Consider the following 21,805-nt stretch of genomic DNA (forward strand, 5'->3'; position numbering starts at 1 on the left):
GCCAGTGGTATCTGGGTACCCCAGGGACAGACTGTAGTCCCCAAAGTGCTCCTCCAAGACATCAAAAACTCTCCTGCTTCGATGGGGTCGAGCTCCATTTTGCAAGAACCACATCCTGTCGAAATCGGTGTTACTTTGGAAAATTGGAATGAAATCATCTTCCAAAACCTTCACGTAACATTTGATAGTCACTGTGCCATCAAAGATTATCTCACCAATTATTCTCAGACTGACAATACACACCATGCAGGCAGCCATTGAGGGTGAAGAGACTTCCCAATCGTGGAATGCGGATTCTCAGTCCCCCAAAAGTAATCTATTTATGACAGTTCTGGCTCAAAGAGTATTTTGAATTAAAATTCATGGTTATGAACCTAGATTCTAATTTCGCAGTATCCCCCCAATCAAACTTTATTTGTCTATAATGAAAGAAATTCTCATTTTAAATTTACAAATCCAATAAATTTTACTCTTTATAAATTTCATTTGCCTATACTGAAGAAAACAAATTCTCATTTATTTAAAAAATAACAATCTAATAAATTTTTTCTTTATAAATAAGATCTGTCAATCCTTGCTATCTATACCATAGATTGAAATTTAAAATAAAATACTCAAATGTACATTTTAACCTTAAAATTTTAATAACAAAAACTTAAATTTCTTTCTACATAAATGAAACCAAAACAAAATTAATAACAAGGCTGATCCATTCCAAAACTTGGAAAATTACAGTAAAGGAAAGTATAGATTGAGTTATAGATATTCAAAAAATTATTGTAAGGAAAATAATTATTCAAATGTTAACTAGACAAGATCTGATGGAATTTATTGACTATTTCAATATGAAAGAAGCGAAAGAAATGAAAAAGGAAGAACTATAATACAAGAATATAAAATAACTTTGATCACTTTGTAAAACAAAAAATTTGAAGAATTATTCCAAACTTAATACCCAAAAATTAATCGATCTTATTGCAAATCTTAATGATAATATAAAGATAACAAATTGAATAAAAAATCTGTGAAAGATCTAATTAAAATCCGTAAAACAAAAATTTAAAAAATTACTCTAGACTTTATAAACAACAATTAATCGATCTTATGAACCGATTTGAGAGTAAAATTAACAATATCGATAAAGATAATTACTTTCAAAAGTTTCAAGTAGATAAATATGAAGAAATTAAATAGAAAGTTATCAGCAAAATTTATCAGGTCTCAAGTTTCTAGATGATGAAAATTTTTTCAGATCATCGAAATGAATATATAGAAAAGTTTTTGGTTTTGAGTCAGGAATAATAACTTATGGAATTACTGATAATGATAATGTTGTTGAGCCACAAGACATTTTTTAATCAAATTAAAAAAGAAATAATCACCCAATTAAAGAATATTGTAATACAAAAAAGAACAATTAAAGTTAATATGAAGTTTTATTGTAATTTTAAAAGAAAAGATGAAGCACAAGTATTTAATTTTAAAATAAGTAATCAAGTTTTATTAAGAACAACTGATTTAGAAGATTGTTAATAAAAAATCAACAAATAAACTATTGTATGAAATGGAAGAAATGCAAAGGAAAAGAACTGCTTGGTCTTTATTTTAAATAGATAGTTTAGATTTAAGTGCTAATAGATACAATCCATTTCTGGTTCTTCTTTTATTGATTTACCAAAAGAAACAAAAATTAAGAAGTTATAAAAAATGTGAAAAGTGCAGATCAAAAATGTTTTCAGTCAGCTATAAAATCTGCATTATATATCCTGTAGATAAAAATCAGAAAGGGTTAATAATTATAAAAATATTGAATTAGACCTAAACAAAATTTTTGAAAAAGAGAAAATTAATTTTCCAGTTCAGTTAAGGGGAGTTAGAACAGAAAACAGTTTTCATATTTTCGGATTTTTATCTCAATTTAATATTTGCAATATTCTGAATAAAATGATACATGTGTCATTTATAAACTCTCACGGGAAGTATTTTATTTCATTTTTAAATATAATCTACACTGGTTGAAAATGTTAAAATTTTTATACACAATACTTCAAGATCTAATAAAATCGGCTTTTTATATAGGAGGCTGTGGATCGTTGCATTATAAAGGTCATGTCCAGAAAAGAATGGGCACCAGGTTGAGGAGGTTGAAACAAAGTTTGAGAGACAAGAAAATTTCTGATTGTAAAACCATAAGAGGCAGGCTGACAGACAAAATGATTGATGAACTACAGCAGTATTATGAGATGGCGATTAGAAATAATACTGAGGATTTGTTGATAATGAAGCAGTCATTATAGGCTACCTTCCTCCACAGACTGTCAACTGATGAAAAGCAGTACACGACCTTTGCCCTCCTGGACATGATTTGTGGTGCATTTACTGCAAAGCCCACTACTCAAATATTCCATCCCAGCAGCAGTCACAGATATTATAAAACCTATTTACAGAGGCCTGGCTAATCCTGAATTGCTGAAGAAGTGTCTGTATGGTCAGACTCAAATAAGTTGTTCAATAATCTTATATGGACTTGCTTCCTAAAAAGTTTTTGTTGGAACGAAGACAGTAATGCAAGGGGTCAGTGATGCTATTATTGCTTTTAATGATGGCAATATTGGTAGGGTAAAACTGCTGCAGCACATGGGAATTAATCCTGGAGCAAACTTCATCAGAGAACTTGAACAGATGGACAAGGCTCGCATTGTAAAGAAGCGTATGCAGCACAGTTGGCCGCTAATGAGTACAGAAAGAAGAAAAATAGAAAAAACTTGGGAAAAAGATCAAGGGGATGGTATACAGTATGGTACACGGTGCTTCTGAGTAACTGAAAATTAAAAAAAATAAGCATATATTAAATGAGTTACAGTCTTTTTAAACTTTAGAAGCTGTTACTGAAAATTTACATTTTCTGTTACATTTTCCCTAAATCTCAGAAACCACTTCGAGTAGAGTATTCAGTTCTTCAGGGAGTAATAACATACATATCCTGAGTCTACTGAGTGAAAAGAAGAACATAGTGTTACATACAATTAAAATGATTTAGTGTGGAAAAAAGCACACCAAATTTTAACCATGTAATCAAAAACATGTATTTCCAAAAGCAGTGGCTGAAATGCAATTATTGTAGTTCAGACTCAACACATACAGACTAACGTCCTGTAAAAGTTTCATTACAGCACCTATATTGGTTCGTGAAATAGAGAGAATCCAAATCACTGAATTTAACATTGTTGGGATAGGGCATTTCAACTCCCCTTAACAGATATCCCCCACTTTGAAAAGAAATCAAATATTTCAACTAATGTTTATGCATATGATCTGATAGCAATGAAGAAGTAGAAAGAACCATAAACAAAAGTACAAGAAAAACATGTTAATCTGTTTTAATTAATGATATAAATAGTTCAATTATTCTCAGATTATAAAACTATCTAGATGAATTACTTCACAAACAAGAGAACACAATAGAAGAATTCTCTTTGTGGTGTAAGATTATTCATTCACAAGAAAAATTAGACACTGATCAACATGATTGCAAAGAACATAAACAAGTAAAAATAGATATGACCTTAAAATGCCAAAACATTCGATTTGAAAATTATAATCATTCATCAAGGGCTAATTTTATAATTTATGCAGATGTTGAATGTTTATTAGAACATATTAACATTTCTCAACAAAGTACTGGAAAATCTTATATTAATAAATATAATAAAGTTTACTGGTTTCGTTTGGTTGTTATATGAAATATTATAATGGTAATTGTTGTATACATGGAAGAACCCTGGAGATACTAAAAGGTATCCGATCGATTATGTAATGGTAAGACAGAGATTTAGGAACCAGGTTTTAAACTGTAAGACATTTCCAGGGGCAGATGTGGACTCTGACCACAATCTATTGATTATGACCTGTAGATTAAAACTGAAGAAACTGCAAAAAGGTGAAATTTAAGGAGATGGGACCTGGATAAACTGAAAGAACCAGAGGTTGTACAGAGTTTCAGGGAGAGCATAAGGCAACAATTGACAGGAATGGGGGAAGGAAATACAGTAGAAGAAGAATGGGTAGCTTTGAGGGATGAAGTAGTGAAGGCAGCAGAGCATCAAGTAGGTAAAAAGACGAGGGCTAGTAGAAATCCTTGGGTAACAGAAGAAATATTGAATTTAATTGATGAAAGGAGAAAATATAAAAATGCAGTAAATGAAGCAGGCAAAAAGGAATACAAACGTCTCAAAAATGAGATCGAAAGGAAATGCAAAATAGCTAAGCAGGGATGGCTAGAGGACAAATGTAAGGATGTAGAGGCTTATCTCACTAGTGGTATGATAGATACTGCCTACAGGAAAATTAAGGAGACCTTTCGAGATAAGAGAACCACTTGTATGAACATCAAGAGCTCAGATGGAAACCCAGTTCTAAGCAAAGAAGGGAAAGCAGAAAGGTGGAAGCAGTATATAGAGGGTCTATACAAGGGCGATGTACTTGATGACAATATTATGGAAATGGAAGAGGATGTAGATGAAGATGAAATGGGAGATACGATACTGCGTGAAGAGTTTGACAGAGCACTAAAAGACCTGAGTCGAAACAAGGCCCCCAGAGTAGACAACATTCCATTGGAACTACTGACGGCGTTCGGAGAGCCAGTCCTGACAAAACTCTACCATTTGGTGAGCAAGATGTATGAAACAGGCGAAATACCCTCAGACTTCAAGAAGAATATAATAATTCCAATCCCAAAGAAAGCAGGTGTTGACAGATGTGAAAATTACCGAACAATCAGTTTAATAAGCCACAGCTGCAAAATACTAACACGAATTCTTTACAGATGAATGGAAAAACTAGTAGAAGCCGACCTCGGGGAAGATCAGTTTGGATTCCGTAGAAATACTGGAACACGTGAGGCAATACTGACCTTACGACTTATCTTAGAAGAAAGATTAAGGAAAGGCAAACCTACGTTTCTAGCATTTGTAGACTTAGAGAAAGCTTTTGACAATGTTGACTGGAATACTCTCTTTCAAATTCTAAAGGTGGCAGGGGTAAAATACAGGGAGCGAAAGGCTATTTACAATATGTACAGAAAGCAGATGGCAGTTATAAGAGTCGAAGGGCATGAAAGGGAAGCAGTGGTTGGGAAGGGAGTAAGACAGGGTTGTAGCCTATCCCCGATGTTATTCAATCTGTATATTGAGTAAGCAGTAAAAGAAACAAAAGAAAAATTTGGAGTAGGTATTAAAATCCATGGAGAAGACGACATTGTAATTCTGTCAGAGACAGCAAAGGACTTGGAAGAGCAGTTGAACGGAGTGGATGGTGTCTTGAAGGGAGGATATAAGATGAACATCAACAAAAGCAAAACGAGGATAATGGAATGTAGTCGAATTAAGTCGGGTGATGTTGAGGGTATTAGATTAGGAAATGAGACACTTAAAGTAGTAAAGGAGTTTTGCTATTTGGGGAGCAAAATAACTGATGATGGTCGAAGTAGAGAGGATATAATATGTAGGCTGGCAATGGCAAGGAAAGCGTTTCTGAAGAAGAGAAATTTGTTAACATCGAGTATAGATTTAAGTGTCAGGAAGTCATTTCTGAAAGTATTTGTATGGAGTGTAGCCATGTATGGAAGTGAAACATGGATGGTAAATAGTTTGGACAAGAAGAGAATAGAAGCTTTCGAAATGTGGTGCTACAGAAGAATGCTGAAGATTAGATGGGTAGATCACATAACTAATGAGGAAGTATTGAATAGGATTGGGGAGAAGAGAAGTTTGTGACACAACTTGACCAGAAGAAGGGCTCGGTTGGTAGGACATGTTCTGAGGCATCAAGGGGTCACCAATTTAGTATTGGAGGGCAGCGTGGAGGGTAAAAATCGTAGGGGGAGACCAAGAGATGAATACACTAAGCAGATTCAGAAGGATGTAGGTTGCAGTAAGTACTGGGAGATGAAGAAGCTTGCACAGGATAGAGTAGCATGAAGAGCTGCATCAAAGCAGTCTCAGGACTGAAGACCACAACAACAACAATATAATGGTAATTATTAGATTCCTGTTACACATACTGGTATAGATGCAACAGTAATGTTAAAAGAAGAGTCAAGAGAAATTGCTAAAATATATGGACAAAATATTCCGATGATAATGACAAATGGTTATAAGATAATTTTTTAAAATTCAAAAACTTGCCTTATTTGTGAAACTAAATTTACATTTGGAGAAAGGATGGTAAGAGATCATCGCCATTTACCAGGAAAATATGGAGGGGCTGCAAATGAAGACTGTAACCTTAACTAACAAAATGCAGTGTTTATTGTAGTTTATATTCATTAATTTAACAAAGTACAATGATCTTTTGTTTATCAAGGAATTAGGAATGAATAATAAAGATACTGTAGCTATTCAAAATAATGAATAAAAATTTATTTCTTTTAGTAAATATATTTAATAAGATTAACATTAAGATTTTTGAACACATTTAAATTTATTGTCTCAAGTATTGATAAAAGATCTTCTAACCTTACAAACGCAAAATTTAAAGAAACAGTAAAATATTTTGAGGTGAGCATTTAGATTTAATAATTAATTATGGATTATGAACAAAAATTACAAGAAACTAAATTACCTAAATGTCTTTTGATAGTAACTATGGTTATATTTTAGAAGTCGATTAAGAATATCCAAAGAATTTACATGACTTACATTAATATTTATAGTTAGCACCAGAAGGAGGAAATAAATTATTAACAATATTAAATCATATAGACAAATATGTTTTTACAATTTAGTAATGATAAACAACATTTAAAACTTTTATAAAAAATTTAAGAAGAATCATATAATCTTACCATTAGAATAGTCATACAAGTTGAAGAGATACATTGATTTTAATACAGAAAGTTAAGAAATTCAGCTATCGATTTTGAAAAAAATTTCTACAAGTTATTGAAATTTCACTATGTGGAAAAACAATGGAATATATTAGGAATTGACGAAATATTAAATCAATAACAGACCCAACAAAACATACATATTACTTCAAAACCAAATTATTAATATACTATTTTATTTCCACAAAATCTAGTATTAGTTCATATAAAGAAAATAAAACTAATATTCAAAACAACCCAATTTATACTGAATGAACATTTTAAGTATTTCGAAAATAAAAATTTAAGATTTTCATTACAATGTTATGAAACCAAAATATGTTAAAAAAATCGATTCATGTTACATGGATACCAATTCTTTGATTTAGGTTATCAGAACTAAAGACATCTAGGAAGCTTAATGATGATGATCGATTACTTTGGCACAGTTGGGTATAAAAAGATAATATTTATGAGCTTCTGTAAGTAAATAAGAAGTATTAGCAAAAATGAAAGATGAAAATTGTGGAAAAATTATGGTACAACATGTTAGTTTACAATTGAAAATGTATGCTTATAAAGTGGTTGACAATAAAGAGAAAAAATCTAGAAAGTTAAGAAATCAGTTGCGAAAAATAAAATTAGTTTTGATGATTATAAAAAGTATTTGACTCACAAAATAAAACAATATATAACAATTAATTTGATTAGATTATTAAAAACATCTGTTGTATACAGTTGAATGTAATAAAATTGTTTTAAGTGCTCTTAATGATAAATATGTTTTATTACAAGATGGAATTAATATAATGCTATTTGGTCATTATAAATGAAACCCAAATGAAATAATCGATGATAAAAATGATTTCTCATGAAAATTATACAGTTGCATAGAAGATAAAATAAAATAAAAAAACATTTAATTATTAATATTGTTTCATGATATGTTAAGTTTTGACGTTTTTCAACATATATTTTACAAACAAATTTTGCACAAAAACATTCAATTCTTTGATAATCTCTTTCTTTTTGTTTTTGATTAATGACAGCTATTTTCTCAATATTCTTTTAGTGACTTTTTTATACAGTCTTTACAACCTCTATTTGAAGGCTCTATTGTTAGTTTAATTTCTCTTCGAATTTATTTTTCTTGATTGCACTATGCACAAATCATTTTAATTTCGCTTTCAGTTTGAAAGCAAAACATTTTATTAAAATTAAATAATATATTAAATTTTATTATATATGAATGATGTTGCTCATGGACCTAAAAAGTAATAAAAACATTTTTATAGTCATTGAAGAAAATAATAATTCGTAGTTTAAAGAAAAAGATGTGGATAATCTTTTAGAATAGAAACAAAATTAAATAAGCTTTTAAAAACATAAATGAAGATGACAAATCCATTTTAGAAAATTAATGATCCAACAATTTGGAGGACCTAACTTACAATGACAGAAGACAATGTTTATTAATGACTATGGATTAAATTCTTATATATTAAAATCATAAAAAGAAGCAGCAAAACAATTTAAGAATTGTTTAATAATGATATTTACCCAGCAGTATGAAAAAATGGTGAAAATAAGATATATGTAATCTAAATATAATATAATGTTAAAAGATTCTATAATGGGAAAATAATCATTTAAAGCAATGAATAATTAAGAATAATTTTATGCAAAAATCAAATGAACAATTTGATAAAGCAATAGAAATTTTACATGAAAGAAATAACTGAATAAACAGTTTATTACCAGGTTTTGGTCTTCAATTAAGCAAACAAAACTTACAACCAAATTTTGTTATTTTAAGATTATGTGATTCTAATTATTATGTTATTCAAGCATACTTTAAAATGTAGAAAATCAAATGGTCATTGTCAGAAATCTACATCTAAGCTGTGAAGAATTTTTAAAATTTGTTATGCACCAATTTGGTAAATTAATATAACTGAATGAGAGAAACTTTAAGAACTGTTTGGCATAGAAATTATGTCAATACTTCGGATAAATATTCACGAGAACAACTGTATGATGATGCAATGAATCTTTCTAATAAAAAAAAACAGAAAAGCTCATATTTCGCGCAAATGCTAAAATTCAGCTTCCTAATATAAATAGAATGGTAACTATTCGCTACCTTTGCAAAATTCAACTTTTGTAATTATAAGGAAAGTCAGAGATCGGCAAAATCGACGTTTTCTTAGAATTTAAAACTCAATTTTCAAATACTTTCTTTAATTAAATTTAAAATAACTTCCATGAAGATATTTCTATAAATCTAAAAAAATATTTATTAAAATCGTATGTTTCCATCAACTCAAATTTAAAATCCCCAAATTATTTTGTCATTAAGTGATTTAAGTTAACATATATTTCAATTTCAAAATAATGTCTATTTTCTATAATGAAACAATAAGCATAATGAACATTATACTCAAAGTCAAACATTCTTAAATTATCAATAGTACTCTCCATTTGTATATAACTATATTGTTAACATTTTGAAACTCATATTATCTATGTTTATTCAAGTACTGTGTGAATTATCAAATCCTAACCATTTCTCTTATTCTATATTAGCCTTCTTATTTAAAACTTTCCAACAAGATAAACAACTGGGAAATTCGTTTTCAGTAGATCATGCACACACAAATTTCTTTTTATTAGTTAGCGATGCCGACCTTTCAATTTATATCTGACTGGATTCGAATGAATAACTACTTCAATTTCAAATATTTTGGTGACCAATTGGCCGTATATCCTTTTTGTAATGTTCTTTTCAATTTACTTATTCTTAGTTCAACACCAATTTTATATTTAGGTTCAGTATCTAACAAATTAGTTACATAAACGATTTACAATAAGATTTTTCATTTTCTTTATTATATCTGCTGGCATCATTTTTATAGTTGAATGTCTTGTATTATTATATTCATCAACTAATTTAGAAGCTAAGTCTACCAGTTTATAATTTACTTGAAGAGCAAAACTCCTCCACATTTTTTCTTTCAGTGTTTAACTGAATCATTCAACAACAGATGCTTTTAATTTACTAAAATCTCAATAATGATTAACTTTAAGTTTTCCATTAATTCTTTAAAATCGTTATTTTAAAATACTTAACCATTTTTCGCTGATCTAGTGATGAACATTTTATGAAATAATTAACTATATTTTATTCACTTTAATTTAATTGGAATAGCCAAGGCAAATTTAGGAAAAGTCTATTAAGTAAATAAATTTTTATATTCTTTATTAATTTTTGAAATTGCTTTCAGATTACCTGAAACCATTTTGACTAATTTAGCTTGCACAAATCATCCATTCCAAAACAACTAAATTTTTTCTTTTAAAATTCTTTCTCTTTGTTTTATGTCATTCTTTAATCCATCACCTAGAAATTTTGAATGGATTTATTCTTTTTACTTTTACATGCTGCACAAAGACCTTCGATTCTTTGTCTTCTATTTTTTGTCAATTTATGAACCCATGAACCATGGACCTTGCTGATGGTGGGGAGGCTTGCATGCCTCAGTGATACAGATGGCCGTACCGTAGGTGCAAACTCCAATGGAGGGGTATCTGTTGAGAGGCCAGACAAACGTGTGGTTCCTGAAGAGGGGCAGCAGCCTTCTCAGTAGTTGCAAGGACAACAGTCCGGATGATTGACTGACCTGGCCTTGTAACACTAACCAAAATGGCCCTGCTGCACTGGTACTGTGAATGGCTGAAATCAAGGGGAAACTACAGCTGTAATTTTTCCCGAGGGCATGCAGCTTTACTGTATGGTTAATTGATGATGGCGTCATCTTGGGTAAAATATTCCGGAGGTAAAATAGTCCCCCATTCGGATCTCCGGGTGGGGACTACTCAATAGGATGTCGTTATCATGAGAAAGGAAACTGGTGTTCTATGGGTCAGAGTGTGGAATGTCAGATCCCTTAATCGGGCAGGTAGGTTAGAAAATTTAAAAATGGAAATGGGTATGTTAAAGTTAGATATCATGGGAATTAGTGAAGTTCGGTGGCAAGAGGAACAAGAGTTTTTGTCAGGTGAATACTGGGTTATAAATACAAAATCAAATAGAGGTAATGCAGGAGTAGGTTTAATAATGAATAAAAAATAGGAGTGTGAGTAAGCTACTACAAACAGCATAGTGAATGCAATATTGCGGTCAAGATAGACATGAAGCCCACACCTACTACAGTGGTACAAGATTACATGCCAACTAGCTCTGCAGATGACGAAGAAATTGATGAAGTGTATGATGAGATAAAAGCAATTATTCAGATATTGAAGGGAGACGAAAATTTAATAGTCATGGGTGACTGGCATTTGATAGTAGGAAAAGGAAGACAAGGAAACATAGTAGGTAAATATGAATTGGGGGTACGAAATGAAAGAGGAAGCTGCCTTGTAGAATATTGCACAGAGCACAAGTTAATCATAGCTAACACTTGGTTGAAGAATCAAGAAAGAAGGTTGCAAGGTGCCGGGGCTAGCAGTGATTTAACACTAAATTCTTCTCGAATCTTCATATGGAAATGATGCTCTAAGCCCCCCCCCCCTTTTCTAATTCCTACTTTTGTTGTTGCACATGGATTAAGAGGAAACGCTAACTGACTGTAATCGACCCTGCAAGTGGAGTAGAAAAGAGTTTGGCACCTGTAATAATTTAATTTGATAGACTTTAATTAAATAAAAAAATGGTTCAAATGGCTCTGAGCACTATGGGACTTAACATCTATGGTCATCAGTCCCCTAGAACTTAGAAGTACTTAAACCTAACTAACCTAAGGACAGCACACAACACCCAGCCATCACGAGGCAGAGAAAATCCCTGACCCCACCAGGACTCGAACCCGGGAACCCGGGCGTGGGAAGCGAGAACGCTACCGCACAACCACGAGATGCGGGCAATTAAATAAAGGAAAGTTTCAGTAACATAGTGAGAAATGAAAGGGTTGCTCTACCGATTAACAGATTGAAAGTTCTGTCCAAAATAACAATTTGATTTATTATGACTAAACTCAAAATCATAAACAAAACACATGAAACATTTACAATACATCAAAATGGATCAAATTGGATACTCAAATAAATGCTGTGAAGGTGAAGTCCATAAACTAGATTGTGACATTTATGACAAAGTGGTATGTGGAGCCAATCCCTTGAATCTCAAATATTAAGAGAAACACACAACCGACCCAACATTAATTGGTGCTACAGTAGTGAGAACTAAGACAATGAACACACAAGACAGAACAAATTTAGAAAAAGACGAACAGGCGCTCTCTGCTGAGCTCTTTTATCACAGTGCAAATTCCCTAATCTGCCGGTGTTGCGGACATACATTACCAAGCTATCTTCTTAACTGCAAGGACATGATCTGGTGTACCGGAACCGATGGCTGGTTACTTCGACGTCCCGTCGTGGTGATGATAATGTCGTGAGTATAGCCCGAAAAAATTGTCCTGGTCTGGTTGTTCCAGACTAAAGACTTCCTATCAATACAAATGCGCCTCTGAGGGAGATGAAGAAGGCTCGCCACACAATCAATGATGGTACAGAGATTGATTTTAACAAGCGAAGTCACACAGTAACTCCGATACAGTCAACTTTAGCCAAAACTGCCCAAGACAGACAACATAGGTCGCTTGTACGCAGAACGCTCAATTGCCAACTGTACTCGGAAAGTTACGTTGAAGTCGAAACTTTTGCAACTTCGTTAAACAGTTACAATCAAATAAAAGTATATTAGACAGCCAGCGGAAGGCAGGCTGTCCAGAGCAGTGAGAGCTCAGCCTTGTGACCAACTCCAACCAAAAGGCGAGAGCCGACCACCACAAGAGCCCCTATGACAGTGGTCGTGGTTAAACGTTCCAATCAGCAACTCGAAAACCGGCGGAAAATTCCACTCTATTGCCGAAGCACTACCATTCCACCAATGGAGATTCTTGGCGCCAATTTCTGCGCCGATTTGCCTACGTTACGGAGGTATGCCCTGAGCAAGCCAGTCACAGTTACAATTTTGCAGAAAACGCGGGAATTTGCCCACAAAGATTGCATGGGAACACAAGTCATTCTCACGCCTCGCTGGTAGCCCGCCAGAAAGTGTTTTCGCTAAGTTTCTGCGAAGTAACGGAATCTCTAGCCCAGCTGCTCCTTCAGGCCCCTACAGGCGTGTCTCCGCTGCTATTATGACAATGTCGTCGTCTGGAAAGCATTCACTCAACTCCCTCACACCCATCGGCTTAACCATTTCAAGATCCGCAGAGCCCGCCTGTCACCGGATCACCCGGGTGACGAGAGACGCTGCGTGGGAAGTCCGCGTGAGAAGGAATAGCAACTTTTCACTGCATGCAATTAGAGAGGAAAATCGAATTACTCAGAGTAAGATGGAAATATGAGAGGGGGCTTCTGCCACCTCTCAAGGTTGTATACTTGGAAGAAGCCTGGAGATACTAGAAGGTATCAGATAGATTAAAAAATGGTAAGATGGAGATTTAATAATCAGGTTTTAAATTGTATGACATTTCCAAGGGCAGATGTGGACTCTGACCACAATTAATTGGTTATGAACTGTAGATTACAACTGGAGAAACAGCAAAAAGGTGGGAATTTCAGAAGATGGAACCTGGATAAAATGACTAAACCAGAGATTTTACAGTTTCAGAAAGAGCATAAGGGAATAATTGACAGGTATGGGGGAAAGAAATTCAGTAGAAGAAGAATGGGTAGCTTTGAGGGATGAAGTAGTGAAGGTGGCAGAGGATCAAGTAGGTAAATAGATGAGGGCTAGTACAAATCCTCGGGTATCAGAAGAAATATTGAATTTAACTGATGAAAGGAGAAAATATAAAAATGCAGTAAATAAAGCAGGCAAAAGGAATACAAACGTCTCAAAAATGAGATCGACAGAAACAGCAGGGGTGGCTAGAGGAGAAATGTAAGGATGTAGAGGCTTATCTCACTAGGGGTAAGATAGATGCTGAAAACCGGAAAATTAAAGAGTCCTTTGGAGAAAAGAGAACCACTTGTATGAATATCAAGAGCTCAGATGGAAACCTAGTTCTAAGCAAAGAAAGGAAAGCAGAAAGGTGGAAGTAGTACATAGAGGGTCTGTACAAAGGTGATGTACTTGAAGACAATATTATGAATATGGAAGAGAATGTAGATGGAGATGAAATGGGAGATGTGATACTGGGCGAAGTGTTTGTCAGAACACTGAAAAACCTAAGTTGATACAAGGCCCTGGGAGTAAACGACGTTCCATTAGAACTACTGACAGCCTTTGGAGAGCCAGTCCTGATAAAACTCTACCATCTGGTGAGCAAGATGTATGAGACAGGCGAAATACCCTCAGACTTCAAGAAGAATATAATAATTCCAATCCCAAAGGAAGCAGGAGCTGACAGGTGTGAAAATTACTGAACTATCAGTTTAATAAATCACGGCTGCAATATACTAACGTGAATTCTTTACAGACAAATGGAAAAACTGGTAGAAGCTGACCTCGGGGAAGATCAGTTTGGATTCCGTAGAAATATTGGAACACATGAGGCAATACTGTCCCTACGACTTATATTAGAAGATAGATTAAGGAAAGGCAAACCTATGTTTCTAGCATTTGTAGACTTAGAGAAAGCTTTTGACAATGTTGACTGGAATACACTCTTTGAAATTCTGAAGGTGGCAGGGGTAAAATACAGAAACCAGATGGCAGTTATAAGAGTCAAGGAACATGAAACAAAGGAGTGGTTGGGAAAGGAGTGAGACAGGGTTGTAGCCTATCCCTGATGTTATTCAGTCTGTATATTGAGCAAGCTGTAAAGGAAACAAAAGAAAAATTCTGTGGGGGTATTACAATCTATGGAGAAGAAATAAAAACTTTGAGGTTCGCTGATGACATGGTAATTCTGTCATCGACAGCAAAGGACTTGGAAGAGCAGTTGAACAGAGTACACAGTGTCTTGGAAGGAGGATATAAGGTGAAAATCAACAAAAGCAAAACGAGGATAATGGAATGTAGTCGAATTAAATCAGGTGATTTTCTATACGTTTCACTTTTCCAAAATGTTTGTAGTAAATTATTCAAAAATCAGATTGAGAAAAGAATTCCTTTTAGATCATTAGTAAGAAAACCTCTAAATTTATTTGTTAACATTTGAGTTATCCCAGTATAACATTATGGTAATTAATATTTCCAGCTAACTCTTCTCCATGGGTACTGCTAATCAGTCGATTAATTGTTGAACATCATGCATCCATACATAGTCAAAAAGTTTTTCTAAATATTTTGTATTAAAGCTTAGCCAACTGAAAAACTAGGAAAATACTTATCAGCAATTAGATTCACCAAATTATTATATTTATTTCCTTTACTTGAGTTTATTTTATTTGGATTACTTTCATTATATGTGGCGTTTGAGTTGAATAAAATTATATTGTAATTTTTTAAATCAAGAAAATCAAATTCTGTAAATAAATCATTCATAGTTATTTGTTTTTTAGTTAAAAGATTCATTAATTCAACTGTTCCTTCATTTGTTTTTTCACCAATTTTTAAGTTATCACCATTTAATTCTGTTGTTGATTTAAAAATATATTTATAAGGACCAACAGGTCTTAATGGAAAAACATTATCCTCATTATGATTGATGAATTCTATGATTGTTTCACATATATTTATTTTTAACATTTTTTCATTTAATTTTGTTTGTTATTTTTCATAATTCTCTAACAGATTATTTATTTCTGATTCACTTAATGTGTAGTCATACTTAGCAGGATTATTTCCAGCCCATTCGTATTGCGGAATTGTTGGTATACCACTAAATTCTTCTAAATAATGTCAGTTATAAGGAACAACTTGTTTTTCAGCTTCTCTCTTTACTTCTATTGCTTTTAAAACTTTTTCTAGTAATCCTTCAATTCCTTCATTATTTTTTTCAACTCTATCGATAATAGATTGATTTTCTTTGTTAAATTTTTCATATACTGCTCTTGGTTGTTTTTTCATTTCCTAAACTGTTCTTTTAATTGTTCCTTTACTCTTCTATTTCGTCTGCCTTTTTGTAACAGCTTCTGGATTTTATTCGGCAAACATTTATGAAGGATAAAAATACAATAATCGTTTTTATTTTACATTCATTGTTTATTATTAACATTTACATTCAATGTTTATGTTCTATATTTACATTCAATGTTTATGTTCTACATTTACATTCAATGGTTACATTCAATGTTTAAAAAATACTTAGTCCTCTCTGTATTTACCATAATTAATGTTTCTTATCACATCTATCATATTAAAACCAAATTTATCTTTATTCCTAAATTTACTACATATTTCTTAATATTCATCAAACTTTAAATCTCCGCCAACAAATTCACAATAAATATGATTGAAATTTGTGTCTTCTTGTTTGAAAATATTTAAAGAATTACAATTACCTGTAACTATTTTTTTGCTATTTTTGAATTAGTTTGCCTTAATTAAAAACAATCTACTCCTTTACATCTACCCCTCGTGAAATATTCTCTAACTATATTTTGATTCTCAGAATTGAAGTCATCAAAACCTACAACTGAATTATCTTCACATTTATCTAAGGGAATAATTTCCTCATTATTTTCAATAAAACTAGCAATTTTTCATTAACTTTGTATTCAATTCTTTCATATCTTTTTATAGATTCATGATATTTTGTTTTAATATAAACTTTTTGAATAAATGTACAAATGATTAATTTATTCCAATGTAACCATGTTGGAGCTAGAATATAACTGACAATCATTAGTTTGGTTTTTCCACAAACATTTGGTCCTATGATTGCACATAAATAGATTTAGGTAAAGGTTTATCATGTTTACTTGTTTAATTTCTATTCAGGAATTCTTATTTTTGGTTCCCAACATGTCATTTATTTACATAAAATTTTATTAACATAAATAAGTAGATAATTTCCATTGAGTGATAATTCATTTGTTTTGGAAAAGAGATTAACTGTTCCAATAAGAGACACTTATACTAGTTAGTATTTATTCAAATTTTTATACTCCATATACCACATCAAGAAATAATAAATTACATACTAATGCTAGAAATGATAGAAATTCCTGTAGGTCAATATAGTTTGAAAAGTTTAGAAAAAATGTGTACATTCGAAAGAATCTAATATAAGCAATAAAGAAGATAAAATTTTAAACAGAGTTGTTATTGAAAGTGACATTAAACTGCCGGTTGACACTTGCCTGATGGTGATTGACGAACTGTGGCGGGGTCGCGAATACCTGGGCAGAAGGCGAAAGTTGGCGCTGGCCGGAAGGCTGCTTTGAGGTACTCCCCACTGCTGAAAGTACTTCTGAGCCAGCAAGGGCGGCTTCGTCTGATGTGGCAGTGGCCAGTGTTTCTGAGAGGTCAGGAGAAGTTCAGAAGGTGGGATTGCTTGTCATTTGGAGCTCCAATGTTAGGCGGGTTATGGAGCCCCTTTGGGATATGGCAGCTAACGACGGGAAGAAAGCCATGTGCACTCTGTGTGCGTACCAGGGGGAGTCATGCAAGATCTGGAAAGGGTCCTTCCAGGTGCCATGAAGGGTATAGGGTGCAGCCAACTGCAGGTGGTGGGTCATGTTGGCACTAATGACGAGTGTCGCTAGGGATCGGAAGAGATTCTCTCTGGTTCCCGATGGCTATCTGAGTTGATGAAGGCTGCCAGTCTTGCTAGTGAGATGAAGGCAGCATCTGCAGTATAGTCGACAGGACTGATCGCGGACCTTTGGTACAGAGCCTAATGGAGGGTCTGAATCAGTTGTTCAGACATGTAGGCTGCAGATTCCTCGACTTGCGCCATAGAGTAGTGGGGCTTCGGGTTCTGCTCCTTCGTGGGATGTGCTAGACTGTGTGATGATGTCGCCAAATATACGGCATGCCAATGTGCAATGTTCGTCGGGCTAAAGCTTCGAATAGATTATTTCCTATACTTGTTCGTGTCTTTTCCGCGTTCTGGGGACCACGATCTGCTTTACATTGCACAAGCGTACTAGATGACCACCGCCAACACGTTCGCGTCTATGCTCCATTGCACAGCGGACGCTCCCAACACATCGCATAAAACAAGTAAAACAACATCGGCAAGGAACCATCAAAAACGACAAATTCCTCACCAGACTATCAATTCGCAATAAAGAAAACTCAGTGCTGAATGTATCACCTTCGATCTCGTTATACTCATCATCGATACTAATTACACTTTCACTCCCTGCCTCCATCCTTATCAAACAAATTACTCTGTATTACACCACTAGCACGAAGGGTAGTCAAAAGGTATTGTTATTGTTTCGAAAAGATAGTCACATAACTGCTACACACGGTAGTCCTCACCCCAAAATACAGTAGCTTACCGCTAGATGAGCCGAAACCAAGTGGTAAAACTCACTGATGAAGCGGAAAATCGTTTTGTAAATCGCTTTCTGCATTGGAGCACAACAACGCTACAATAGTCAAAGCTGAGTTGGTGGTGTCAAAGGTTAATAATGCTCCATCATACGACAGTGTTGTCAGGTGGCATAAGCGCTTCCCTTTTGGTCAAACAAGTCTTTATGAAGAAAAACACGAAGAAGCACATCGTTTCTCTGTGAAGAACCAGATATGAGAAGAAAATCCGAAGCCCTAGTGTTTGAAGGGCAACGTTGATTCGAGGCGATAGTGGGAAAAGTGGAAATCAGCAATTCAGCAGTTTTCAACATACTGCACGGCATTCTAAAGATGACAAAAGTTCATGAATAATTGGGGTGAAAGGAATGAAAAGGAAACGGGATGGGAAAGCGATGGCAAGGAAATAATGACTCCCAGCCTCAGAGAGCATAGTGGCAATACAAAGGCGAGAGTTGAAAATATGTGTCGGACTAGGATTCGAACCCACAACCTCCACTTCTATAGAAGTGTAGTGTGGCACGCGGGATGTTGGGAACTTAGGTCTGACATACAGCGTGTCCAAATGGAGCATGCAGTGAAGGCAAACGATCTAGAGTAGCGGAGGATCCCGGTCCGGCACAACTTTTTTCAATCCTCGCCATTGCATTTCCGCCACGCCCTGTGCGACTAGAACTCATTATTTCCTTCCTGTCTCTTTCCCAACCCTTTCCATTTCCATTCCTTTCACTCCATTTATTCATGCCCATGTACCAGCTACTTCATCTCGAGTGTATCTGTTCAGTGAAAATTAATAAGATCGAAAAACTGCAGGGACGGATTCCTGATTAGAAATGGAGCAAAACAGGTCCTGTGAACATATATGGTGCTGACGAATGAAAGTTCCTCTGACCATATGCCGTGTGTTCCTTGTGTGTTGCAGGCTGTGGGACTGATGCAGTGTACTGTAAGCATCTGAACTGTCCGGCAATCATGTCAAGATGAAGCCGAGATGGTGCTTGTGTACTGCCAAGCAGATGGAAACGGTCGGGAGGCAGCACAGCTAGACCAAATCAAGTACCCTCACAGACACCAACCACATCAAACAACATTTCAATTAAATCTCCATGAAAAAAGGTGTTCTTGCTATTTGAACGTGCTCCAAGCTCATTCTGGGCAGATACCGTCACACATGCTGCCTCTTCTGGCTGTCCGAGTTGGTTTCACGCACTTGTTTTCTCTTTACATGGTCTTCTTACTTAAGAAACCATTTCATGTCAGCGATTTTAGAATTACGACGACCTTCATTTTCCAGGCTGAATGTTTCCTGAACACCTAAAATGCAGACTCCTACAACCAACGTCTCCGCTATGTCATTCACTCTTGGGAAAATCGTGTCGCACTGACCCGTAATATATGGCCAAGGACAAAATGTCACCAAGTTTATGACCATAGCCCGATTTTTTCGAAGTATTAATGAAAGCATTATGGCTATCCCTAATAATTGTATGGAGAAACTGCTGGAACATGAATTATTTACAGAGCTGGAAGGCCAACACAGAAGGAACAAAATTCTCGATCCACATCATCTCAACAAGTGTTCTGGGAAAGTGGTTAGTGGGTGCTGACGTGATGCAACCTATCTATCTAATGCATCTCAGATATATTCTATGGGATTCAAATCGGGAGAGCGAGTAGACCACGCCATGTGTGCAATATCTGTTGTATCTGTTACCGGCCAAACCCGATTTTAGGATGAACTAGTTTCGCCTAGTTCAAACTCGTTCGTCCTGTTACCGATAGGATAAAACAGTTCATCCTAAGTCGAATCGGTTTACCCTAGTTAGAATTTATATGCTTTAGGATAAACTGGTACGTCCTAGTCTGAACTAATTTTGCTTAGTCGGAACACAAGTCGCTACCTGTACGAATGGGGAATCCCCGAATCATCTCTGGCTCTCCCCTCGCGCCTCTCAAACGCTCTTCGCTCGCACTGTTCTTTGTTTTGAACGGTATTTTGCATCGAAGTGTGCCCGTGTTAAGTTGCTGCTTGCGTTTAAAAGATTTTTTTATAATCCTAGTATAATTATTGTGAGGCGTTTCATCACGGATGAGCCTTTGTATAGGAGACAAGACAATCAAAACCTGCGGAGAGAAAACCTTCTGGAGGAAATTTTGCACGCTAGAAAAATTGCGATAGAAATTTAAAAAAACAAGCTAAAAGAATGAAATCTTTCTCTGACAAATCCCATCTACCAGCTGACATTGGAGACAACGTAACCATACCTATTCCAGATGTAGATAAAGGCAGAGGTGACCTTCGAAACATAATTGGAGTAACACTTCAAAAGACTGATAAGGGCCTCTACAAAGTTGAAACCAAACGCGGCATACTTCAAAAACATTATTGCAAGTGCTAATTTATTAAAATTTTCCTTAATTTTTTGTAATAAAGTATTAAAAAATATTTGTTTTAACCTCTTTTTTATTTTTTAGAACTGATTTCGACGCCTGCATTCAGAAGTTTTTAGATGCGGGAGATATTAACTAGGATATTGAAATATCTTTAAGGATTGCAGCCACAAAACACACTGCCGGATCAGGGCAAGGCTTCATGAAATGCAGTTGCATGAAAAATTGTACAACAAACCAATGCAATTGTAAGAAAAACAAAGTCTTCTGCTATTGTAAGTGCCACCAAAGAGAACCTTGCAAAAATAAGTAAGTAAGGAAATTGCAGATAAGATGATTTCTGTGGATGGATATATGTAAGCTGATCTAGTGATAGATGTGAAATTAGTGATTAGTTAATAAATAACTTTAATGAGTCATATTGACTATTTTATTTCTATTCCTTTATTCAGTTTATTCTGAAAAGCTTATACACGATACAAACTAGGTGAAATTAGTTCAGACTAGGACGTGTAAGTAGGCTGCTTATGTTTTCTTATTGGCAACGTTACGTAGCGCTCTGTATGAAAATCACTGGCTGTGCTGTGTGCAGTCTGTGGCTAGTTTGCATTGTTGTCTGCCATTGTAGTGTTGGACAGCTGGATGTGAACAGCACGTAGCTTTGCGCAGTTGGAGGTGAGCCGTCAGCAGTGGTGGATGTGGGGAGAGAAATGGCGGAGTTTGGAAATTTGTTAGACTGGATGTCATGAACTGCTATATACATTATGACTTTTGAACACTATTGAGGTAAATACATTGTTTGTTCTCTATCAAAATCTGTCATTTGCTAACTATGCCTATCAGTAGTTACTGCCTTCAGTAGTTTGAATCTTTTATTTAGCTGGCAGTAGTGGCGCTCGCTGTATTGCAGTAGTTCGAGTAACCAAGATTTTTGTGAGGTAAGTGATTTGTGAAACGTTTAGGTTAATGTTAGTCAGGGCCATTCTTTTGTAGGGATTTTTGAAAGTCAGATTGCGTTGCGCTAAAAAATATTGTGTGTCAGTTTAAGCACAGTCGTGTATAATTGTTTCAAAGGGGACATTTCATATGTCGACCCTTAGCCA

The sequence above is a fragment of the Schistocerca cancellata genome, chromosome 6 (assembly GCF_023864275.1).
Source record: "Schistocerca cancellata isolate TAMUIC-IGC-003103 chromosome 6, iqSchCanc2.1, whole genome shotgun sequence".
Lineage (NCBI taxonomy): Eukaryota > Metazoa > Arthropoda > Insecta > Orthoptera > Acrididae > Schistocerca > Schistocerca cancellata.